Source organism: Danio rerio, chromosome 11 (assembly GCF_052040795.2).
Source record: "Danio rerio strain M-AB ecotype USA chromosome 11, GRCz13ab, whole genome shotgun sequence".
NCBI lineage: Eukaryota > Metazoa > Chordata > Actinopteri > Cypriniformes > Danionidae > Danio > Danio rerio.
The window spans coordinates 10,351,876-10,377,530 of record NC_141031.1 but is presented as its reverse complement, the minus strand read 5'-3'; the positions used below and the strand labels follow the sequence as shown (position 1 = coordinate 10,377,530).

The 25,655-nt window shown below is 35.0% G+C and overlaps 1 protein-coding gene across 25 annotated transcripts in view; it reads left to right on the top strand.

The window, feature by feature from the left end:
• nlgn1 (neuroligin 1) overlaps positions 1-25,655 on the top strand; it is a 786,090-nt gene that overhangs the window by 276,263 nt on the left and 484,172 nt on the right. For 8 of the 25 annotated variants that reach the window (XM_087271573.1, XM_087271575.1, XM_087271564.1 and 5 more), the window contains one exon: positions 24,112-24,193. The exons of the other annotated variants lie outside the window; for them this stretch is intronic. The gene's annotated coding sequence lies outside the window, so the exon portion shown is untranslated. The remainder of the gene's footprint in view (positions 1-24,111; positions 24,194-25,655) is intronic. 25 annotated transcript variants of the gene reach the window in all.

Here is a 25,655-nt window from a genome sequence, read left to right as displayed (position 1 = left end):
TTATTTTATTAATTAAATAACCATTTATAAAGATAAATTATCATAGCGATACAATTAATTTTCCAAGCCCTTTATCCAAAATCTAAGCACTTTCAAAGCTGGAAAGGCTATAGCCTACATTAAAATGAAAACATTTTCAAAGATTTCCAGCACCCGGCAAATGTGCTTGAGTGCTTATTAAAATTATTTTACAGGCGGCAAAATAAGAATAAAAACTTGATATTAATCTAAGCTTTAACTACATTATAGGAGTATTTAATTTGTTAGTAAATCGATAGCACCTGCAGCTGTAATGTCATTCAATATTTTACACAATCGGTTATAAACTATAGCCTAAAAATATAAATATTATAGTCATCCATTGTACATGCCTGCAATTATGGCTATTTTTCACAAAATCTTTCATAATAAAGTTTTCTCTCTCATCCTGGTCCTCTGTTTAAATTTTTTCAACCTGTCCTGAAGTGACTGCCGACGAGAAAAAGAAAGCAAGCGCGAGTGGACAAATTAGACTATTTATTCAATCGACTAACACATTAACTAGAATAAACTAAAATAAACTTTGTCAAATATAATATTGCCATAACTGTGACACAACTAGATTTTGAATATTCGCCACGTAGACACGGTCTTGCGCACTAACAGTCGGGCAATGATTCAATTCAAGTTTGTCTGGAAAGGAGCCCGATAAACATAGGCCTATTATAGCTGATTATGTTTATTATCAATTCTATATTATTCAGAGAATAAAAGCACCATGTTAGCATGCACCGCTGTTTCCGAATTGAGTTTTGAACATTCGAACGTGCGTTAACCTTTAACAACACACATGCCATAATACGAATTAAATATAACAAGGAGATATCTATTTAAGTTTGATTAATTGTGCAACCTTACCATTCAGATGTCTCAGAGGTTAAAGTTTATTGGTTTACACACCCAACAGCTATCCACAAATAGGTCTTTTGTCAAGTTTTGAAAGCATTTCTCTGATTTTCATAATGTGTCAACTGTCAATTTCAGAGCAGTCACGTCCGTAACAAAGACAAGTCACGTCCGTAACGATAGTTTTCCCTCATTAATGCAAAAATGAAAAACTAAATAAAATGAATTATAAATGTCCCATGCAGAGCCAACCCTTATCCTTTTGACTGTTATATATATTTTTGGCTTCTGCGTTTTTATTCACAGAATTTTAACCAAGTATGTCAACTCACAAAACTCATGTCTTTTTTTTGTCACGTCCGTAACGCATTCATTTTGCCGTCATTTTAAATATAAAACACCTGCATAGACTGATATTTTTTTGATGCCTGAACTCCATGGTTAAGGGGTAATAAAAATATAAACAGACATTTCAATATAATGTTAACATATACATTCTCCGAGTATATACGTTTCATTTTTTTTCTGCAAATGTCACGTCCATAACGCTGGAATCAGCCATATATATATATATATATATATATATATGAATTGACGTAAGATTGTGTTGAATACTGTAAAATGTGGCTCATTCCACAACCTGTCCTTTCGCAGATTGGCATCAATATAAGCTGTTTTTGACTGAAAAGGTGTTTTGATTTCTGAAACCTAAAATTTTTTTATAGTTAGACAACATTTTAGATGTCAAAATGTCAAAAGATTTAAAGTCACCATGAAACGGAAGATAAGATTGGCCTTTTTTCTTCTATCATGACATGCATCTATTTGAAAATGTCCTTAAATGAGAAAAAGAAATGTAGGGTGGTCCATGTTTTATCTGTTGGGAAATGATTGGATCATTGAAAGATGGATGATGCTGATGAAATAAAAGAAGATTGAGGAATGGACAAAAGCATGGTAGAAATGAGACATGCCCTAATATCCTTTCCCGAAAGGTCTTCCATGAGGGCACAAGTAAAGAAAGGTCATTTGGAGGGGGCAGGGAAGGTTGTGTTATTTGCTAAATGATTATGAGGTCAAATGATTTTTTACAAAACAATCAAGTGTGCAGATACATCATTTATAATAAGCACTACTATATAAAAATAAAAATGAGAAGAGCAAATTATTATTTCATGGTGTCTTTAAGGGATTATGATCTCTCAATTCAAGACAACTTTATTTATTTATTTATTTATTTATTGTATTCCCAAGAAAAGTACCAACATGTTTTAAATCATGCAACTAAACACAAAGACAAAATATTCTGTTTTGAATGATCTGATTCTTTAAGAAAGACTAATGAACAACAGTCTAAAGGTTAAAAAGTCCAATTGAACTCTGAACAAGGCTGCTAATGATGATCGTTTTATTCACATTGTGTGCTTGGGTCAAGGCAGATTAACACAGCGATAGAGAAAAAGACTGGCTATTTATACATTTTCTTTTTGCTGAATAGAAAAGTGAAGATTTGTGGCGTTAGACATGCCAGCGTGTGACAGCGGCAGAGCTTTACAACCCCAGAGGCTCCAGAACAAACAGTCAGACACGGAAACAAGCAAAGTAAAGCGAGTAAACACAGCAGCTCATGCAACCTCACTTCTTCTAATCAGACAAGCGAGAAGTTCTGCTCTGATTTGCTATCATGCCCCTTTAAACGCTTTCTTCAGTGATGTCCTGAATGCTGCTCCGAGGCTTCATTTTAAACACGTATTTGGTCAAAATTGCTGGTCATTTGCAGCCATCACACTGAGGTCAAACCGTTGACCAGAGGCGCCTTACTCGTGTTGGGTTTTGGATTCTGTTTGACAGCTTCTCTGTATCGTTGTCACAGAACTGTTAGAAGATATGATACAGTACAAAATGATTGTGGTAAATGGGTTTTGACTGTATGTTAGACATTCTTAGCAACTCTGATTTCTTTCTGTATATCACTATTTTACAAACACATATTAAGCATTAAATAGTCATTTGCAAGTTATTTTTGTACGTATTATTATTTGTAATTTATAAATTATATATATTTATTTTTATGAATTAGTTTCTTTCATATTAATTCTACATTTACATTAGAGCACATGTGATTTATAAACCGCATAAGGCTGCAGTTTTATCTCTTAATTTATTTAAATTTGTATTCAGAATACGTTCTTGTACGCATGATTTTATTATGTTAACCAATCAGAGCTGACGCAACGCACCAGGATATTACATTTAAGCTGAGCAGGAGAAAGATGTTAACCAGTTTACTCTGCGTATGGCGAAGTTGAGCGTGAGAATCGAATAGGAGAGCGGGAGGAAAGAACATAAAAAATGGATGCAGGTCAAAATAAAAATTATTTGGTGCTAAAGAGAAATTCAACGTCAGTCGTTTGGGAGTATTTTGGATTCAGGAGAGAGAATGAATTGTGAATTATTCCAATACTACAAATCTTTGCCAGCACTTAAATCAGCATCATAAAAAACTGCATGATCAGTGGATGTTGACAAAGTCCGTCAAAACAATCTAAAGCACGCATTAAAGCCAGCCCGGGCAGACTGAACAAGTATCTATTGTTTAAGCATTCGCAAGCGCCATGCCGTATAAGAAAGGATCAAAACAGCACAAAGAAATTACAGACGCAATCACTACATACAAAGATATGATTTCTGCGCACATCGTCAGTAAGAAGGGCTTCTGAGGACTAAAGCTGGATTTATACTTTTGCCTGGTGCCGCATCGCGCAGCTCCGCTGACTGCGTTTGCACCTCGGAAACGGACGAGGCTTTTATACTCACAGCGTTCATCTTTGTGATATTCTTTAAAAAGACAGGGGGCGGTCAAAAGAAACTGACCGTAAACACAGACGGATAAACAGAAATGTAGGAAGTTTCTGTCATATCATTAATATCATTCAATACTTTTAAACAAATTATTTTATTGTTTTTCTGAATTATTTTAATGATTATAAGAATGCTTATAACCATTCAAGATTATTTTTTTTAATTGAACTTTGATGCATCACTTGCTTTAGTTTATATCTCGGACAGTTTTACCTATTAAAGTTTATTAAAATATTAATAAAAGGAGACCATGGGTTACTCTTCAAATATATTTTATTATGGCAAGAATAAAAGCCAAAGAAAAAAGTACATTCACAAAAAAAAAAATACAGATGTTTTTTTTAGATTTAGAGTCCGCTCCACAAATCACACATTACTGTCTGGCTAGTTTCTGTCCTATACTTATGCTAAAAAGGCAATAATGGTTTAACATTCCTGACCATTATCACCAATAAAGCCGAGAAAAACAAGCCATCAATATATTGTAAAACGATTATTAAAACCAGTTATTAAATAAATTATTTGTTTCCTAATCATAGTTTAATTATAGTTTTGTAACTTAAATAGTTTTGACTTCAAAATTAAATATATACATCAGTGTAAAACCTATGACTGGTGGAAAAAAAAACATATTCTGTTATTGTGTACCTTGGTCTCCACTTTTGCCATGACCTCTTTTAGTTTTAACAAACGTATCCTTCAGGTTTTTCCAAACCTTTTAACAAAAACTTTCTCCTTTCCCATGGCTGTTGCAATTTCTAACCAGGAATTATTGATCATTAGTTTATCTCCATGAACACAGACCTTAAAGGTGTCTGTACAGGCGTACTGTTTCAGACAAAATCTCTTCAGAGTGTTTCATATTCAACTCAAATAAAACATGGCGCCGCGCGCACTGATCGCTCGAGTCTCAAAAAATGCCGTACACGCCGCCAGCCGAAATTATGGCACGCACACCCAAAGTGAACATTCGCAAATTCTGTGATGACCGCCACATTCACCGGGTGCACCCATGCGAACAAGCGGACGCGTTGAGTATAAACTAGGCTTAATACAAACACTTGACAAAAGATACCAGCTGCCATCTCGCACTCATTTCACACGATTTGCTGTTCCCGAAAGGTAGAAATGTAAGGTGGGCATTGAACATGAGCTCAAGCAGGTCAAATTCTTCGCCATGACCACAGATATGTGGTCCAGCAGAACGATGGAGCTGTACATGAGTTTAATTGTTCATTATATTAATAACAACTTGCAAATGAAAAGTCAATATTTCCAAACAGCATTCTTCCCAGAAGATCACACTGGAGAAATATATCTGAAGGTTTAAAAGAAGCTTTATGGGGACTTTGTGAATAGCAACAAGTGTCACCACCAAATTTATTCTATGTTGTCTGTTTTAAAGCAGTTTTACAACAGTTTTGTTTGTTAAACTTATTCCTATGTCATTGTGAAAGGTTTTGTTATGCACTTCTTGTGCACTGAATACATTTAGACTGTATGTAGCTTGTTTGAAAAAAGCAAAAACAGTTGGCAAAATTGCAAATAAAATTGTAATCGCAATATGCATTCAAAAAAATCGCAAAATGATTATTTTGTCCGTATCGCACAGCCCTAATTTACATGACAAAATGTTTCAATTGAATATACTGCAAAATTTTGTAAACACACATGCACACACGTATACCTACCTGACAAACTTGAATTGAAGTAGTTATTAGGAAAAAAAGAGCCCACGAATAAGAAATATCTGATCCTCGTCCTTATTGCTGTATTCTTTACACTTGCATTAACAATGCAACCACTGACAAACTTGTGTTAAATTCCAGAGAGCTTCGTTACCAGCACCTCTGTGGTCCGGATTGGCACAGAATAGAACATTTTAGCAAATACAACCATTCAGCAGCTAAACATTGGAAAGAACGGGTCACTCTCAGGAGCTCAGTGAATTCAAGCGTGGAACTGTGATAGGGTGCCACCTGTGTAATAAGCCTATTTGTAAAATGTCCTCACTACGAAAAACCCCTCAGTCAACTTCTAGTGGTATTATAACAAATTGGAAGCAATTGGGAAGAACAGAAACTGTTCGCCATGATGTGATAGACAATGTAAAATCCTAGAGCTAGGTCAGCTCATGCTGAGGCGCACAGTGCACAGAAGACTCCAGCTTTCTGCAGTCAATGCTACAGACCTCTAAACTTCATGTGGCCTTCAGATTAGCTCAAGAACAGGCATGGAGGGCTTCATGAAATGGGTTTTAATAGCCAAACATTTGCTTCTAAGCTTTACATCACCAAGTGCATAGCAAAGCATGAGACGCAGTGGTGTAAAGCTGGTTGCTACTGAACTTTCAAGAGTTGAAATGAGTTCTTTGGAGTGACCAATCACACTTCTCTGTCTGGCAGCCTGATGTATGAGTCTGGATTTAGTGGTTGCCAGGAGGAAGGTACTTGCTGACTGCATTGTCAAGTTTGGTGGAGGGGGATTATGGGGTTGTTTATTAGGGCTTGGCCTATTGTTTGCAGTGGAAGATATTTTGGACAATTTCTTACTCCTAATAATGTGGGAACAGTTTGAGGATATGCCCCCTTACTCTTTTAACCTGACTGATTTTCCAACAGTGTGTGTGTGCGCGTGTGCGCGTGTGCGCGTGTGCGCGTGTGTGCGTGTGTGTGTTTGTGTGTGTTTGTGTGTGTGTGTGTGTGTTTGTGTGCGATGTATCAACCATAATCAAACCGTATTATATTTAAAATATTTTATTTAGTATTTTTTTAAGTACATAATTTGAATATTATACAAGTCAATGCACCCATGTTTAATAAAAATATAAATTTTTGTAAATACATATTTGTGACCCTAAAACTTACAAATTTACTGTAGTGTACTGTAGCAAACTTTGCAACAACACAGTCATTTGTGTAAAATTGGGTAGACTTTGCTCCTCAAGAATTCAGAAGACTTAAGGACTAAGGAAAGTTGGTCATATCAGTTTTTCCCCTTCAGTGTTGGATAGAAGTGATTTGAAGACAGATTTTTTTTTTTTTCCCACAGATCTTCAAAGTCTGGAGATTGTACCGATGATTTCTAATGGACAGTTTTCTTCTCCCTATCCTTTTAAGTTTTAATTTAAGACAGTTTCTCATTTGCATTGACTGCAGAGTTTGATTTAGTACTGCAAGATTTCACAGTGAAGTGGCAGGACTTCAGAGAACAGAGAAAACAGTTTTTTTTTTTTTAATACAGTTTCACTGGTTCCTTTTTTGGGTTTAGAAACTTGTCACAGTGTAAATGTTGAATTGATGGAGTGATACGTGAGATCAGTGGCTTCAACTGTTGACCCTGCTCTCTGGACTGTGATGTGGAGTATCAGTTTAAAACAGTGTGTGTGTGGATGCGTAATGTGTTGTGCTGATAATGCCAGCATGGCTGATGATGCAGACAGGAAGTGTAATGCAATTTGTTCAGTTCGGTGCGAGGCCAAAACAAACAAAGAGAAACTTTCACACAAACAGACTTTTCCAGAAAATGATCGCTAAATTGCCATGAAGAGATTGTATAATTTCAGGATGTGCTGACATGAGGTGTCTACTCTGGGCCGATCAGAACATGTTGATGCCAATGATGCATTTAGTCCTTGCTGTTTGTGGAAATAAAAGCCTTTGAATCCATTGGCCGGACACATTCATTTGCTGCTTGTTATTCAGACATCACATCTGTTCCTTCTCATTTCAAGCTATGAAAAAAAATTGATTGTTTATACTAACCATTATGTTTACCTATAAGGTAATTGAATGTGTGACGTGTTGCATGAAAGGGGAGGGGGGTGCCAACCTTGTAATGTGAGTACCATATAATCCACTTCAAATGTTGACTACTGTATATTTACAGTACTGTATTTATCAAATAGAAATATGTCACGATGTACAGCGATCTAGTGGCTGCAGATCACTGGAGAACTACAATATTGCCACATTACCAAACTACAACTCCCAGCATACACCTTGCACACACTGGTACACACACAGCTGGTAACTCATTATGGACTGATATCCTGGACTATTTATACACCACACTTGCACACACACACAATGCTAAGTCTTGTTAACCTGTAAACATTACCAAGCGTTTACCTTGCCTTGTTTTTCTGTGCTCTGTTTCCAGACCCTTGCTTTGATTATTGATTTTTGCTGTGAGCTGCCTAAACCGATCACTTCGCCTGTGACTCGAATTCTCTTTTGGATTGCCCTGTATGATGCTGTTTGCTCCTGTAATTGACCATTGCCTGTCTGACCATTCTTTGTTCAATAAAGACTCTGCTATTAGATCCCCAACCCATTGTCAAAACCAAATGTTACAAAATGTACAGTATATACGTTTAAAATTTTTAAACATGTTTGCTACTAACTTTTTTATCTATTACCATTATTTTCTAATTGTATATATGTGTACAGGGTAGGGATGCTCAAAATAATCGATTAACCGTTAACCGAAAGGGTGCGTTGGTGACCGATTAATGCTCACAGTTAAACGATTAAAATTATTATTTTATATATTTTTAGTTTGGCTGCATAAGGGGTCGATTGAATGCGCCTTTGCATTAAGAGGGGCATCTTTTGCACGCGGCTCATCCCAGAGCAGCAGTTTGTGTTGTCAAGACAACTAGAGAGAACTTTTAAAGGGCTTGGTTTCCGCTACATTCATTCTTCCATGGCGGGGACCAAAATGCATCCCTTCACGGCTACATTACCCATTCAAAACATTCAGTCATTGTTGTTGTTTTTAATAGCGGATTATAATCGCATCAAAATGTATTAAAAGGTAAGTGAATTATAACAGCGCAAACTTTTCTGTAACCGTATAGTGCTGTGCGCTGTCTGTTTAACCCTTTGGCGTTACGTGCTGACTGACTGAATGACTGACAGGTGCGCGATGCGTGAGGCCAGCAAACATGCAGAAGTTTTCAGTTAAGATGAACACAGTTTGTATAGTTATACTTTATTTATAGATAAAGTATGACTCTGCATATAATCACTCTATCATGCTGGAGTTTATAGCCATTTCGCTTTACTTCAGGACGCATTAACACCGCTCTGAAGGTCTAATCGCTGTTTTAATTTATCCAGAGCTGAATGAATGTAAAATTTTTTAAATATCACTAAAGTATTAAATATTACAGTTGTAACAACATAGACAGCTACACTTTTGCACAATCGATACCCAGCTGATTCAGTCGTTTCATAAGAGGACCGCGCTTCTTCTCTTTTTTTTTCCTTGTCAACATAAAGGCAGTGAGATTATTTTCGGCCCCTTGTTCAACTGCAAGACATATTTAACTTGCGGGACGATAACGTATAACCCGTGCCTACAGACACATTTGCCAAAGAAGCAAAATGGAAGAAGAATATTGCTGTTTAACAGACGTGTTGATGCCAAAAAAAGCGCTGATGTTGACCTGGATCTGCGTCATAAACGCAACAAATAGGCTTTACCTTTTATTTTACAGCTTATAAAGCATGTATGCACATTAATGAAATATCATATTTAAACAACACAACTGTTTACAAAAAGTCAACATATGTGCGCGTTGTTGTCTTTTTATCACGCAGCGCGCGCACTTGAACCGCGAGGGAGAGGAAACCATATCAAGACATAATCTTTAAAATAACGATTTCAATTAAAAATGTAAAAGGTTTTGTGATTATAATAATAACAGCGGGACATTAAATAAATGCATATTTTCCGTGGAGCGAGCGATTTGAGGAAGTCAGCTATTTTTATTTGACGAAAGACAAAAATATGATTGGAAAAAAAAAACAGCCTATGCCGGTTATTAAAAAGAATCAGTCAGTGTTTTTGTTTTGTAAAATAAATTAATTATTGAAGTGAAAATAATTTAGGGCAGTCCTATTTATTTTATTCATTTTATTTAGTTTATTCTGTTCTTCTGTGCTAAACACTGCAGGTGCGTGAAAATGCTCTGTTGTATTGTTCTATTATTAATATGCTAGCATATAAAAAATAAATCAGTATTTTAAAATGCAATATTTAATGTGTCAGACACAAAATAGACACGTCAATTTATTTAATATAAAATTAATAGTAATCTGACCAGTTAACCGTTAATAACCGATTAATGAGCGGCAGTTGTCGGTTAGCAAAATTAACTGAAATGAGCATCCCTAGTACAGGGATTGGCAGTATTTCAGACACATGTATTTCAAATTCGGATTTCAAATACAAAATAGTATTTTGTCATTTGTATTTTTGGGGTTTATGAAAATGGGTAAATATTTTGTATCAAAATACTCATCAAAATACTTGAGTGCAGTAGGTAGTGCTGTCGCCTCACAGCAAGAAAGTCGCTGGTTCGAGCTAAGCCAGTTGGCGTTTCTGTGTAGAGTTTGCATGTTCTCCCCACGGTCGCGTGGGTTTTCTCCAGGTGCTCCAGTTTCCACCACAAGTCCAAAGACATGCGGTACAGATAAATAGGGTAAGCTAAATTCTCCATAGTGTACAGTATGTGTGTGAATGAGTTTGTATGGATATTTACCAGTGATGGGTTGCAGCTGGAAGGGCATACACTGCGTAAAACATATGCTGGATAAGTTGCCAGATCATTCCGCTGTGGCGACCCCAGATTAAAAAAAGGGACTAAGCCGAAAAGAAAATGAATGAACAAATGAATGAAAATACTCAAGTGTCTTGTATTTTTAAAATACTGTAAAATACTTTGTAAGTAATCTACATGATGACATCCTAAAAATATGGTCTCAGATTGATGCTTTCTCAGTTATTTGCCTGAGTTTAAGATCTGAAAAAAAAAAAAATGATGAAGAAGGTGGTCAATGCTTTGAGTATGCATGAAAATTATGCAACACACATAAAGAAAATAACAGACAAATGGTAACAAAAGTCAGCAATCATTGAAAATAGTGAACTGCACAATGCTCAGACCAGTAATGCCAGTGTAGTGTACAATTTATTATCAGCATCTTTGCTTAAGAAATTAGATGGAGTAAAATATTAGTCCATAACAGGATGTGGAGCCTTCAGCACATCATCATTTTCAGTATCAGTGCTGCATTTGTAAATGCAAAGGATGTTAAGAATAATAAAACATCTAAAGACTGTACTGGTGTTCACTAAAGGGGCAAACTGGGACACTTTCAGTTAAAGAAGAACTGAAAAAATCTTGGAATATTAAGTATACTGTACAAATCATAGTAGTTTTGGACAGCTTGCTGATGTTGGCTATCTTATTTTCTTGGCATCTACTTATAATTAAGTCCCACAGTGGCGATTCCTACAATACTTCATTGGCCACTTCAAATGCCATAGATGGTCTGCAGATGCAGTGCACTGTTAATGAAGAGATGTCATAGTGGCACAATACAGTATATGAGTAACAAATATTTAATAAAACTCCAGTCCATACAGACTCATCAAAAACTTCAGACTCCTGTTTCATGGCAGCAGCAGGATATATATATATATTTTTTTTTTTTTGCAAAAACCGACAACTCCATTGTTTAGAGATATCATGTTTTGTTTAATATTCATTGATGTGAACAATTGCAAAAAACATGATTTATGGAAATGATTAAATGATTGGAGATTTTGGTAATTTTTCAATTGCAAAAAAGCTACATTCATTAAACCAAAATAAATAAATATAAAATAACTTATAACTCATATATCACCCTTTAGAAATATAAGACTGCTAAGACATTTCACTGGCCACGCAATGGATGGAAACACAATCAAGACAGGACTTTCTGTATGAAATTTGTGCAAAATGTATGCTAAAATGAAAGAGAAAGTTAGTTAACTGGTGAAGGGATTGATTAAATATGCCTATTGATTAAAAGTTTGCGAAGAAATTTCATGCTCCCTTGCAAAAGTATTTTGTAGTATTTTTGTAGTAAAACCGAATAATTAGCAGCCTTTAATCCAGTCTTTAGTAAGTATTCTAATATGCTGATTTATTCTAATACACTGCTTAAGAAACATTGAAAACAATTATAATCCTTAATATTTTTGAGTTATTTCCCAAAGATGAGTTACGGCTGGAAGGGCATCCGCTTTGTAAAAATGTCCTGGATAAGATAACGGTTCATTCCGCTGTGGCGACCCCAGATTAATAAAGGGACTAAGCCGACAAGAAAATAAATGAATGAATATTTTTGAGTTAATCACAATACATTTTACAGGATTATTTGAGGAAAATAAATGAATGAACGAACTAATTAATTAGTGAAACATTTTACAATAGCTTTTAATGAATCAAAGAAATTATTAAAATAATAAGTCTAAATGTATTTCAATATAATACAAATTAATAAGTGCTAGTAATCTTAAGCATTTAAAACATTTACTTCTGAACATTCATTCATTCACTGAGTTGTTTATATTAACTGACTGACTGAATTCTATAGCTAAAAGTAGTTTCTAGTATCAGTGACGGTGATTGTGTTATAAATGACTCCACCTGCAATGTTGCCAGTATCTTCACTTTGTCAAGTTTCAGCGTGTTCAGCTGTGCCTTTCGTCCCAAGTGTTAAAAACATGAGCCATCCGAGCGGCTCACTTAACATGCACCTCACATCTCTCGGTTAACCACAACTGTTACGAAGCAACCCAACACTGTGACAAATCAACAACAGACAGGCGCCCAGCTAATTGAGTGGGAGAATTTGGTGCAAAACATTGTTTGCCTTGGGTCACAACTGAAAATTGAGGCAGCGGCAGGAAGAGAGAATGAGGGGGAAAACAAAACGAAGAAGAAAACAAAATACGACAAATAAACACGAGGCTAAATGAAGAGTTAAAGAGAGAAAAAAAACTCAAGGGCAAGCAGATGGGTTGCCACATCAGGGTAAAGTTGATTGGATCACATGGAGAAGATTCTCAGCCAGATATGTGAAATGAATCCTGAGCTGCGCAATGCCTAAAAACAAATCTATATTTGACTGGCAGGGGACTTTCGCCACCTCCGTAACGACCTTAAATGCTGAAACCTCATTACTTCATTATCAGAGTGAGTCACGGAGCAGACACACATCAGTGTTGGTGTCCTACTGTGATGCACGTCTCGGAATGCATTTAGAAAATTACAGTAAAGCTGGAAAACAACTTGATTATTAAGTGCTTACAAACACTTAATAGCACAGTAGTAACATGTTAAGTAAAGGATAGTGTGCGTAGAGCTGGATTTTACTAAAAGTAAACTCCAACAGGTTGATCAGGATCCCTTATTATGGTGGGCATATCCCTTATTTTCACATCCCAATGTTGACAGGTATGACGTGCACTCCAATCACACCTACTTTAGAGAACAGAACCTGCATATGCTGTGAATAACAAATAATAAAGTTGTAATAACGTTCAGTTTGTTGCACAGAGCGATCCGTTGAGAGTCACGCTGAAAGAATGATTTGCATAGGAAAGTGAAGATGATGAACGTATTCTGTGACTCTGGTAGGCGCTGTGTTCACTGTTTGGCTTGAACTCGATCCCACAGGCACTGGCGCACACATTATTTAAATGATCATAATGCATTTTAGAGTTATGATTACGACAAGCATTTGATGTCTTTTTTTCTTTCATAGCTAGCACAAAGTGTTGTGCATGAACATAAATGTTTACTGTGTCAGTATAACAACCCTAGCCTATATATAATGTTGTACATAATGCAAGAAGGAATCTGATGACAAATGTCTCATTTTACCAGTGAAATCAAAGGGTCTAATAATGCTGTCAATGACAAATGACAAGCACATGTCTTAAACAATATAATAATTTAACTTTATAATTATGACTATTTCTCTTCTGACGTCATAATTTTACTGTGAATTAATAAACAGGACATATTGAAAGTCTGTTCAAGTCCACCATAATGACTATACAAAACTTTGGATTTTAACCAACAGTAGACCTACACATAGGCCTATTATTATTATTGTTTTACCAACTTTTTGAGAAATAACAATAATAATAGCCTACCAATATAAAAAAAAGTGATTAACATTTTAGCCAGAATTGTGCAGCCCTAATGTTAAAGTTCATTTATTTTTTTGTTCACAAAATATTTCAGAAAAAAAAAAAATGTGTGTGTGTGTGTGTGTGTGTGTGTGTATGTATGTGTATATATATATATATATATATATATATACAGTTGAAGTCAGAATTATTAGCCCCCTTCAAATTTTTTTCTTCTTTTTTAAATATTTTCTAAATGATGTTTAACACAGCAAGGGAATTTTCACAGTATGTCTGATAATATTTTTTCTTCTGGAGAAAGTCTTATTCGTTTTATTTCGGCTAGAATAAAAGCAGTTTTTAATTTTTTTAACACAACTTTTGGGACAAAATTCTTAGCCCCTTTAAGCTATATTTTTTCTCGATAATCAATAGAACAAACCACTGTTATACAATAACTTGCCTAATTACCCTAACCTGCCTAGGTAACCTAATTAATCCAGTTAAGCCTTTAAATGTCACTTTAAGCTGTATAGAAGTGTCTTGAAAAATATCTATTAAAATATTATTTACAGTCATCATGGCAAAGATAAAATAAATCAGTTATTAGAGATGACTTATTAAAACTATTATGATTAGAAATGTGTTGAAAAAATTTGCTCTGCGTTAAACAGAAATTGGGGAAAAAAATAAACAAGCGGTCTAAAAATTCAGGGGGGTTAATAAATCTGACTTCAACTGTATATATATATATATATATATATATATATATATATATATATATATATATATATATATATATATATATATATATATATATATATATATATATATTTATTTATTTATTTATTTATTTATTTATTTATTTATTTTTTGCTACTGAACTTCAGTATTCAATGTAAAAACTGTATTAGGAGTTTTTTGATTATTAATTATTTGTGTTTCATATGTTGTGACATTTTAAGGCTTGCATGTTTTCTCTTCATTAACTATACAGTGCACCTACTGATGAACTACTGGTATTTGAAACAGCCAATGAATGTATTGTAGAAATCGCCATGGTACCACTTATTTTGATGTTGTTTGTTTTAACAACAAATATTTGGTATAAGCAATCCATCCAAAACTACTATTATTTGTAGAGTACACTCTTTCTCCTAAGTTTTTTCAATTCTTTTTTAAATGGATAAGACAACATCCAAAGCACCAGCCTGCAGTGCATTTATATGATGTTATGATGTGGATTTCTTACAAAGTGTTGTGCATCATTTTAAAAATACAAACATACAAGAGACAAAAGTATTTTGATACAAAATATTGAGCCATTTTCATCAGCCCTATCAAATACAAATTATAAAATAAAATTTTGTATTTTAAGTACATATTTGAAATACATGTATCCTAAATACTGCCCATCCCTGATTATTATTATTATTATTATTATTAGTAGTAGTAGTAGTAGTAGTAGTAGTAGTAGTAGTAGTAGTAGTAGTAGTAGCAGCAGCAATAGTATTTATTTATACAGCATAAATAAGGTCTGTGTACAAGAAACTATATAGATGGTATTCACACTTTAGAATTGGATTCCCCCAGGATGATCATATCTGGAGGGCTGAATACCGTGTAAGATTGAAAACCTCTGTGAACACTTTTTCCCTCTTTTTTTTTTTATTCTTCTCCAGTTGGTTCAAAAATCTTGTTTTCCCATCAAAATGCTCAGCTGACCCAATGTTTTAACATTTATTTGCTCTATAATTCCAAATTGAGGGTGTAAATAAGAAACAGTGCTCCTCTAGCCCGAAGATGAGCAAATAAACTGGGCTGAATTGCCAACTTAGGATAGAAGCGTTCAATCCGAGGGCATTGAGACTGAACTCAGCAGGCAATCTGGCTCCCTATTCGCTGTGGGCATCAGAAAACAGCCAGCCTGAGCTCAGTGGTTCTTCGACTAGACAGACACACAGGAGCAGTCGGGCATGAACTGACCATCACATTAAGCCAAGTGAGGTACGGTTTGGAGATGTCAGTCTCCTCACTAGGGGACGGAAGTGAAGTTGGGATGCAATAAGTGTGGCGGTGTGTGAGATGGAGAATGGCACGAGTAGGTACAGCTAAAAGAAGCCACCCGAGTTTTGCGATCATCCAGTTGGCTGGAATTTCCAATGATAGTTGGTTTGTTTAAATCAACAACAGTGTTGATGATTAAAGCATCACAAGTAACTTGAGTTAAGTAATCGGGTTACTTTATTTATTTATTTTTTTTCAAATTAACTAATAAAGTAACGTTTACACATCACTTTTCAGTAACTTTTACAAAAAAAAAATTCTAAAGTAGGTTTTATTCAGGGGCCTAATTTATAAACACGGCCATGCAAAAGTTCTGACTTATAAAAAACAAACTTGATGGCAGAATGTGCACAGCTGTAAGTAAATTCTACATAAACATACTTAACTTAAATATTGACTTAATCGAGCCACTTACCAGAATCTAAATACATTTAATTCTTGTGTACGTTCACTTTTAGAAAGGTTTTGATGCAGATTTTATAAATCAGACCCCAAATGTGTGTTCTAAGATGTGTAACCATTATTGTAACACAGGGAGTGACAGAGACAACTGAGTTCGGATCCACATGCAGGTTTATTCGGCAGTCAGGCAAGCAATGGTCAACACAGGTGCAAACAGATGTGTATAGACAATTCAGAATCATGGTCAGAATAAGAGGCGAGAGGTTGAAAGGCAGGCAGCAGACAGTGATAACTTGGAACAAGGCTAAGGTAAACACACGGAAGAACAAGACTAAGGAAACACGTTGAATTGTCACTAACAGTAAACAAGACTCGGACATGCGAATGAGTGTGTGTGCTGCTTAAGGAGTGTGTGCAATCAGTCTTTGACAATCCTCAGGTGGTGTGAGTGTAATCAGTCAGAATGAGGAAGCATGTGTGTGTGTGAGCGGAGTGCATGTATTAAAATGTAGTCCATGAATGGCAGATTTGTAGTTCATAGTGCGTGCAAAACCAGCAATCTAGAGAGTAACGATCGCTGGTGATCGTGACAATTATATTTACTGTACATCTAACTTAGATTTACATGTTGAATAGTAAATTTGAGATTGTATTCCCTCATCTCACTTGCATAAAATTGATTAACTATCCTTTTAATTGAATAAAGCTGGGAACTAAAATGTTCTTTGCTGATGTTTCTTTTCAGATATAAAAATTGATGTAAGGTATTACTTTTCTTAAAAAGTAACTTGGCATTTAGGACAATTTTTTTGTTCATTTTGTAGTAACTTGCCCAAGTTTATTTTTTAATTAACTTCCCCCAAACACTGGACAGCTTTTTTCCAATAATAACCTAATTAGGACAATACTCTGATTAACTCTGTATGTGTAGGTGTGGGACAACCTTATAACTGATGATGATTGGCTATGAACACATGTGACTCTTTCAAATGGGGTAGATGGAGCCACTGTATTAAAGCAACTAAAACTTTAGTATTGTTCCCACATACATAAAGTAATCAGTAGTTTCAAAACAAATCAATAATGTCAGTATATTTTGACAAAGTACTTTGATCATATTTCCTTATCAGCTTGCCACGCATAAAGGGGTTCAGCCATACGGCGTCATTGGGAGAGACTCTGTGGTGAACACATTGAATGCAAAAGACATTTACTATAGTTATAATATGATTAAAATCGTAGTTAACATTGGAGGGTTTGTTGAAAGAAACAAACTGTAATGTACTTAATGCTATTTCTTCTGCAAATTATGTCCAATCCAAATGTGGAAAGATAAAAATGATGATGTCACCGTAATATTTACACTCTATTTGTGTTAGATATCGTTTATTTTTAACATTTATATTATAATAACTTTTATTTAGACCCATTTGTTGGTCAGCTGTTATATTACTTCTAAACCATTTATGTTTTGTTGTTCCACTATAAAAAATAGAACAATATAATTCCATTTATATTGTTTTAATATTAATAAATATTACATTTGATGCAACATTAATACAGTATAGAATAGTGTAGAAAGTTTTATAATAATAGTTCATTAATTTTACTGTCTATTTTATTCAATATACCATTTATACAGTTGAAGTAAATTTTTTTTCTTCTTTTTTAAATATTTTCCAAATGATGTTTAACAGAGCAAGGACATTTTCACAGTGAGTCTGATAATATCTTTCTTCTGGAGAAAGTCTTATTTGTTTTATTTAGGCTTGAATAAAAGCAGATTAAAATTTTTTAAACACCATTTTAGGGACAAAATTATTATCCCCTTTAAGCTATTTTTTTTCTCGGTAAATTACAGAACAAACCATCGTTATACAATAACTTGCCTAATTACCCTAGCCTGCCTTGTTAACCTAATTAACCTAGTTAAGCCTTTCAATGTCACTTTAAGCTGTATAGAAGTGTCTTGAAAAATATCTAGTAAAATATTATTACAGTCATCATAGTAAAGATAAAATAAACTTATTATTATAAATGAGTTATTAAAACTATTATGTTTAGAAATTTGTTTAAAAAATCTTCCCTTTATTAAACAGAAATTGGGGGAAAAAAATAATTTTCACTTTAACTGTGTATACACAGTGTCTTAAAAAACTCTGAGCAAAACTAATTCTGTCAGAATTTCATCAAAATACCTTCAAATTTAATTATATTAAATAGATGAAAATAGATGCAATTGTATGATATGCACCTGATTTATATCACCAAGTTACCTTCTTATACTGCGTCTTCTTGGCTTAGTACCATGTCTTCGACTGTGTTGATATTTTCAACAGTACAGGCAGTGCATGGATGGCCACTCCCTACAACATGACATACAGATCTAATGCAATATGTTTTTGGCAAGTAATCCAATACACCTGTTGTCCAGTTTTTAGTCTGAAATTCACAAAGAAAATGTGAAGCACTGTAGCCTTTCAGTTCTTGTAAACCTTTGATCAAACTCCATTCAAGTGATCTCCATTCAAGAACACAATTTTTGTCTAAGCCCAACACAGCTAAAAAGCACAGGAAACAAAAGTAAGGATTATTCGAATGCAGAGATTGCGCTGTTATTTCTGTACGAAATTTTGTCATTCTTATTCCTGTAGTACAACAAGCAGTCTTGCAATAGTTACTTTCGCTGGTAATTGTTTTTTGTAAGTAACATGCTCAACACTGCTAATCACACATATGAAGAGTTTGCGAAATTAAAAACAAAACACACAAAATTGTAAAATCACACTATAAAACTTATAAACTACACCTATATGTGAAATTCTAGAGGGAATGATGGCATTGTGTAGGCATGTAATGCATACCATTTATTTCTAGATTTAATAGGACAGAAAAAGACAAGAAAACAAGATTATAAAATGAATATTCTAAAAGAAATCTGTATAAATACCCTAATCATAATATTCTCTCAGAAGTAAGTTAGATCACTGAAAGTTAGATGTCTATGTAAACACATCCAGTGTTGGGAAAAGGACTTTGGCAGTTCGGAGCTTCATTGAAATGGGACGAGGGGTTAGGGGTGAACACTGATGTGTGTTTTCTGATGGGAGAGCAAGATGGGAAATCTTCTACTGGCAGCAATTTTAAACAAGACATGAAAAGACATGCAGGGTTGGCGGAGCTTGGCGATTTGTGCCGGACAAGGTTTGGACTGCCTGTGGACCCCCGATGTGTAGGAACCAGGTGGAATATATCTGAGAGTCTGTGATGAAACCAGCCTATTATTTAGAAAGAGCAGTGAAGCAAGGTGAAGTGTTTGAGTATACTGTTCTTCTGAATGAGTTTGCAGAGTAGACTCTAGATTCAATTTTGTGTTACATTGCTTTTTTTTTTAGTCAAGGTATGAAGTTTGTTGTTGTTTTATTTGTTGTATTAGAGAAATATTATTATTTATTTTATTTTTTTAACGTAAGTATATTAATTCTATAATTTTATTGTAAGAACCTATACATTTTATCAAATGTGATAGTAAAGAATTGTTTTTTTTATTAAATAAGATTATCTTGATAAATAAATAAATAAATAAATAAATAAATAAATAAATAAATAAATAAAACTGATCTGCTAATTTACACTTTTGAATTGCAATATGGAAACTTGATTTCTTTGATTTTTATTAAGCTTTTTTGGTTTTAAGTTTTAATTGGTTTATTAACATTTCATTATATTGTCTGGGATGATCATGTAATGGTACAAAAACAGGTCATGAGCTGTAATAATACAAATATAGTGAGATTAGATCCAGCAGGAGATCCTTGATGAACACTACGGCGAGCAAAGATCTCATCTGGCTAGATAGGCTGCAGAGCATGCCAGAGAGTGTGTGTGGGGTCACGTGATGTGCGTTTTCAGTGTTTTGGTGTAGACAGAGTGCTGTTCAAAAACGCTGGGTGAAACGCTAGATCGGACGCGGATCATTTTCATTGTAAAACGCCGTATTAAAACTAAAACGCACTAGTGTAAACGGGGTCTAAGAAAAGTCTGTCAGTTACAGATACAGTCTGTCAGTCGTTTAGCTGTTAGAAAAATCAACCAGCGTGGCAGGAAAAATCAAATCTTCAAATGTAACTTTTATGTGTTTGATTATTTGACCTTATCCTAAATCCTAACCGGAGTTACAGGACATCTGAACCTGATTCGCGCACATAAACAGTGTAGACTGCATTGTTTCATATGCAATACCTGTGTGTCCTGATTCTATTGATCCCGCCATAAATATTCTTCCATAGGTCTCAGAGGGCATTTGGGGCTGCAGCAAGACTGTACTCCTGCTTATGAACATCATACGATCTAATTTACTTCTGATAGCGGTGCATTAACTGCAAAGCCTCTGATCTTACAGTATAGTCTCTCCGTCGCTCCATAGTGCAGTCGAGGCTAGTCCTTCCGTTAATGGAGACGCGACTCTTTTGCTTCCAGTAGAGCCAGGCAAGCTCGCAAATGGCACGCATAAATCATGCATCCCACACCGCAAAGCACCTGTTAATAATGGACCTGTTAAAAATGCATGCGGTGAGGTACAGCCCATCCTCCGGGCGCATGTGGTGGGAATGCGAGGTTGCGCAGGGTAAAAAAGCAAATAGGTGCGTTCCTCTCCAGCTTTCATCGTCGGGACTGCCGTAAGTGATGAATAAATGCTTCATCCTTTCAAAGCAGTGGCTTAAAAGGCTGTTGGGATGCATAAACAGTAGCGAAGTTGTCATTCATTTACCCCCCCACTTGTCCACCCCTAACAGCAAATGACAGGCCAGGCCACGGTGGTGTGTTATTGTATCTCACGCCTGAACGGAGTGATACTAAGTGAGTCATTTAGACTCGTGCTTCATCTGGGCGACTCGAGTGAGGGGGGGTTGGGGATCCCTCGCTGACCATTAAAGGCAGCACATCAATTGCGAATAATGAGTAAGACTAACATGAGGGTTGTAATAGCAGATCCCTCAGTCCCAGGCCTGGGTGAGTTGTGTAATGATGTGGAGGGTTCATGTTCAGCTGAAGGGGGAGGAGGGGCTGTTAAAAGGAAAAGTGGTGTTAGGATTATTTTTTTTGTTTGTTTGTTTTTTTGACTGATGGCATTCTAATAATTTAATATTAATAGCCCCCAATATCATTGCAATACTTATTGGAAAAGTCCTCAAGTGTTACTAAGGGTTATTACAAGACTTTTTTATATTTAATGACTCATCAAATTAAATAAATAAGATATTTTTAAACTTTTTATGAGGAGAAGAAACACTTTACTGACATTGTTCACAAATAAATACTGTATAAATATAATGAATGTATACATGTGTGCACTTTACATCAGGCAGTTCTTTGCCTCTGCATCCATAAAAGACAAGTTAAAAATTTGTTTTGCTACTTGCAAGGTTATAATAGTTTTGCAATTTTTAATTAGTTTTAGCTTTTAATTCGTTTTGACTTTTTGCTTTTAAATTCAGTTAGTTTTAATTAGTTTTTAGAGATAGATTTAGAACTTTTTATTAGTGTTTATATTTTGAATTTTTTTAGTTTTAGTTTAGTTTTTATTAGTTTTAGTATTATTTATTTTATTATTAGAATAATTATTATTTTTTGTAAATTAGGTTGTTTGTTAGATGCAAGATTCAAGATTTCAATGATCAGAATAAATATTGTAAGATGAAAACTCAACCAAAGATTGGCTACATTTCTTTTTTGACACCAGAACACTACCATCTACTCATCCTCAAATTCAAATACAACAGCCCACAAGATAGCAGCCTTAAGTAAAATATGTCTGCAAAGCTGCTTCTGAGGTTGGAAACACAGTAATGAGAAGTTCATATCTTTAAAGCAAATGTGATCTTTCGTGGCAATCTTCCCAAGTTTGGACTCAACATATCAAAAATATGTAGCAATCATAATTTCAGTCAGTTAAAACATCACCATGGTCTGAAAAGTTTCTCATAATTTTGTTTTGCAACCCAAATCTGTTTTGAAATAAACGTACGTTTCACCACATCCTCTGGTAAGCCCTTGTTTTACTCGCTCTGCAGTTGATCAAGTTTAGTTCACAACTGAAGACGATCATGTGTTGTTTGTGTTTGGTTCGCTGAATCACACATGCTCAGTATTATCTGTTCACTGCTTTTTCAAATCTAATCTTAGCGTACTGTTTTAATAATTGAATAACTCAGTATATATGGATTTATTTAGAGTCAGAGGGGGTATCAGGCATGTTTAAAAGTAACTTGTTTGTGGATAAGTGCTTAACGTCACTGGAAACGAACGTTTTAAATGATTCAGTTCGATTTAGTGATTAGGTTCGAGGAACTTTAGCAGGTCGAGATGTACATAATACTCCTTCACGTGCACACGCATCAAGCAACTGAAGCAGAGCTTGAAGGTAAACCAACAGCGGTTAATCATAAGCATTTTATTGATACATTTTTACACTGGCATTGGCATTAAGATGGAACATAGAAACGTTATCTGACTAACATCTAGCAGCTAAATGTGTCTGGAAAAATATTCAAAGGCTTTCATTTTTTATGAACAGCGTGGATGTGAATGCATCTGAATGTTCTAATTGGCTGAAGTAGACGGTTTTTCAGAAAATTGCAAGAACGAATTTACCTGTATTTTTTTCCTGTATTTTCGAAAAGGGCCTGTTCACACGTGATCCTTCTCTAGAAAATTGACGGTAATTCTTCAGAAAGGTCTGTATGTATAAAAAGGGTTAGCGAGTGCACATGCCATGGCCACTGTTGTTTGTCTGCTAGTTTCTCCAAAACCGGCTAAGCAAAAGCACATTGTCTTTTTTTATATATATATTTAAGCAAATATCTGAAAAGGAGTCGCAAAAACAGAAATATTTGATTTGCATTAAACGTGTCACAAAGGTAATGACTGGCTTATTTGCATCACATTCCGGAAAGCACAGTAATCAGCATCACAGTGGAAAATAAAAATGTTTTTGTGCTAGCAAGTGGGAGGCACATTTGCAGACTGTTGTAATTCCTACAGCGTTCACCTGATTTGGATGTATATACCCTCAAATTAAAGATAACAATGTAGAGCCAAACATGTTAGTATTGTATTGATTTCCAAATATTTATGGACCTAACTGTAGAAGTAAAATCTGCACATGTCCTCAACCCTTTTCCTGGAGATCTACCTTCTTGTAGAGTTCAGCTCCAACCCAGGGTTGTTGACCCAGCATCAAATGAGAATTGTTAAAGATGCATTTTAACCGCATTGTTGAAGTATCAGTTAATTTATTTATTTTAGATTTTCTTTAGGAGAGTTTGGGCTGACTTAATACAAGGATAGAAATCTCTCAGATTTCATTAAAATACGTTTTTTTGTGTTCCTAAGATGAATGAATCAATGGGTTTGGAACGATACCAGTGTGTACATATGAAATGACCGTATTTTAATTTTGGGATGAACTCAATATTGGTACATCCCTAAATATTCAGCTGTAACATCTGCTACACAGCTGCAAGGACAAGAGTCCATGTTTCATCTCTCCTGCATAGAATCAGTCTTATGAGAGACATTCTCCTTCAGATTCTGTGTTCCCCATTAACTAAGAAATCTAACATTATGAATGAGGCTGTATTCACGAAACCTCTCTCACATCTAAATTTGAAGGCAATGTTTATTAAACAGAGATGGCTATAACATCTGCTGCACAGCTGCAAGGACAAGCGTCTTGCTTTAAGAATCAGCCTTATGAGGAACATTCTGTTTCAGACCATTAGGTAAGGAAGGTGAAATTATGGTTGAGGCTCTGTTCATTTTTATTTATATGCCCAGTATGTTGACCAGCTATAGAAAATTGGGTCGGAAATAGAGCATGATCCCTTCCCCTTATGTCTTTTCCTGTGCTCGCAGATAAAGTAATTGGATCTCAGCTTGACGGAAAGGAAAACAAAGAGAAAATTGGCGAGTTTGTTTGGTTTCTGCAATCTCCACGGTAGGATTGGGATTCTGTTTTTTCTTGCTTTCGTTCTTTTTTTCTTTTTTCTTTTTTTTTTATGATAAAGTCTGAATTTGTCAAAATCAAAATCGTGTTTCTCCCCAAGCAGCACATCAAAAGAGGATATGAGAGAACTGAATCTAAATTGGGCCTAAAAACTGTGAAAGGGTTTTGGTTGGCTGTCATTTTTCATTTTGAACAGCACAAACAGTACAGTTAGAGTTATTCTTTCAGAACAGTCACAGAGGCTTAATTATTTATTTTTTTATTTTTATTTTTTACAGCTCATTATTTGGTTTTAATTTTTCTGAATAAAACAAATAGCTTTTCAAAATTGCAGTTTCATTCTTGAATTTGCTTTGAGGTAGCAAGCGTGATGCCAAATCGCAGATTGAATTTACATGCTAAGAGGTAAATTGAAATTTCCTTTTATCTTAGTCATTTTTAACAGATGAGCAAACCTATAGAGTGGAGGAACTATGACGTCACTTTGTAGGCTAATCGGCTGCTAGCATAAAACTGGTTCCCTCTTGAAAATCCCTATAGGATTTTCCTATAGGCTTTTCGAAGATTGTAAATAATAAGCTCTGTGTTCAAACACAGTTCATTACACTTACACGTTTTGTCCAGCTGGATAATCCTCACACGAAAATACAACTTGGAGCACTTTTGGATCTTAAATGCAAACGCAAGAGTCAAAAAGCTAACATTAGGCTATAAACGGACTACAGTGCCCTCAGGGCACTCGTCTGTGACGTCAGCCCCACCCTGCTACAGACAATTTATCAAGCTTATTTTTTAGAAATAATGTCCATGATAAAGAATTAATCTCTCTGTATATTATATTATAATCCACACTATATATTATAAACAAATAAATGCGCAAAAAAACATAGACCTACAGTATGTGCCTTTTGGATAGTTTTTACGTGGGAAATACATCTGTTTTGCTTTGCGGTTGTTTTAAAAGTTTTAAAACTGCGTGTATAAATCTGCCTATATAGTATTTTCATCAGACATATTTAAATAAGTGTATCGCTCGCGCACACAGCCTGCTTACCTTAACAGATGACAGAAATGAGGCGTGAGGAGGAACAAGTCTATCAAATGGCTGCAAGTTCCATCATGATGGACACAGAGCAACATTCAATATTCCTTTTATGTCACGACGTACAGCAAAAAGCAGCCCATACAGTCACATCTGCTATACATTTTATGGAGGAGTGTAAATATTGCAGTTATGACTGAGTAAAATGTGTTCAGATGAATAAAAAAAGACGAAAAATCACTTGATCAGGTTAAAATGACAGTTAATATGTCTGTATTTTTACACAATTATTCACACGTTTGCATTACTGAGGGCAGGAGAGAGACAGACTGCACTGGTGAGCAGTATCTTCATAATATAGTTTCATTAAAATAAATGATCAACAAATGAATCTGTCTTGACAGCCTTTAC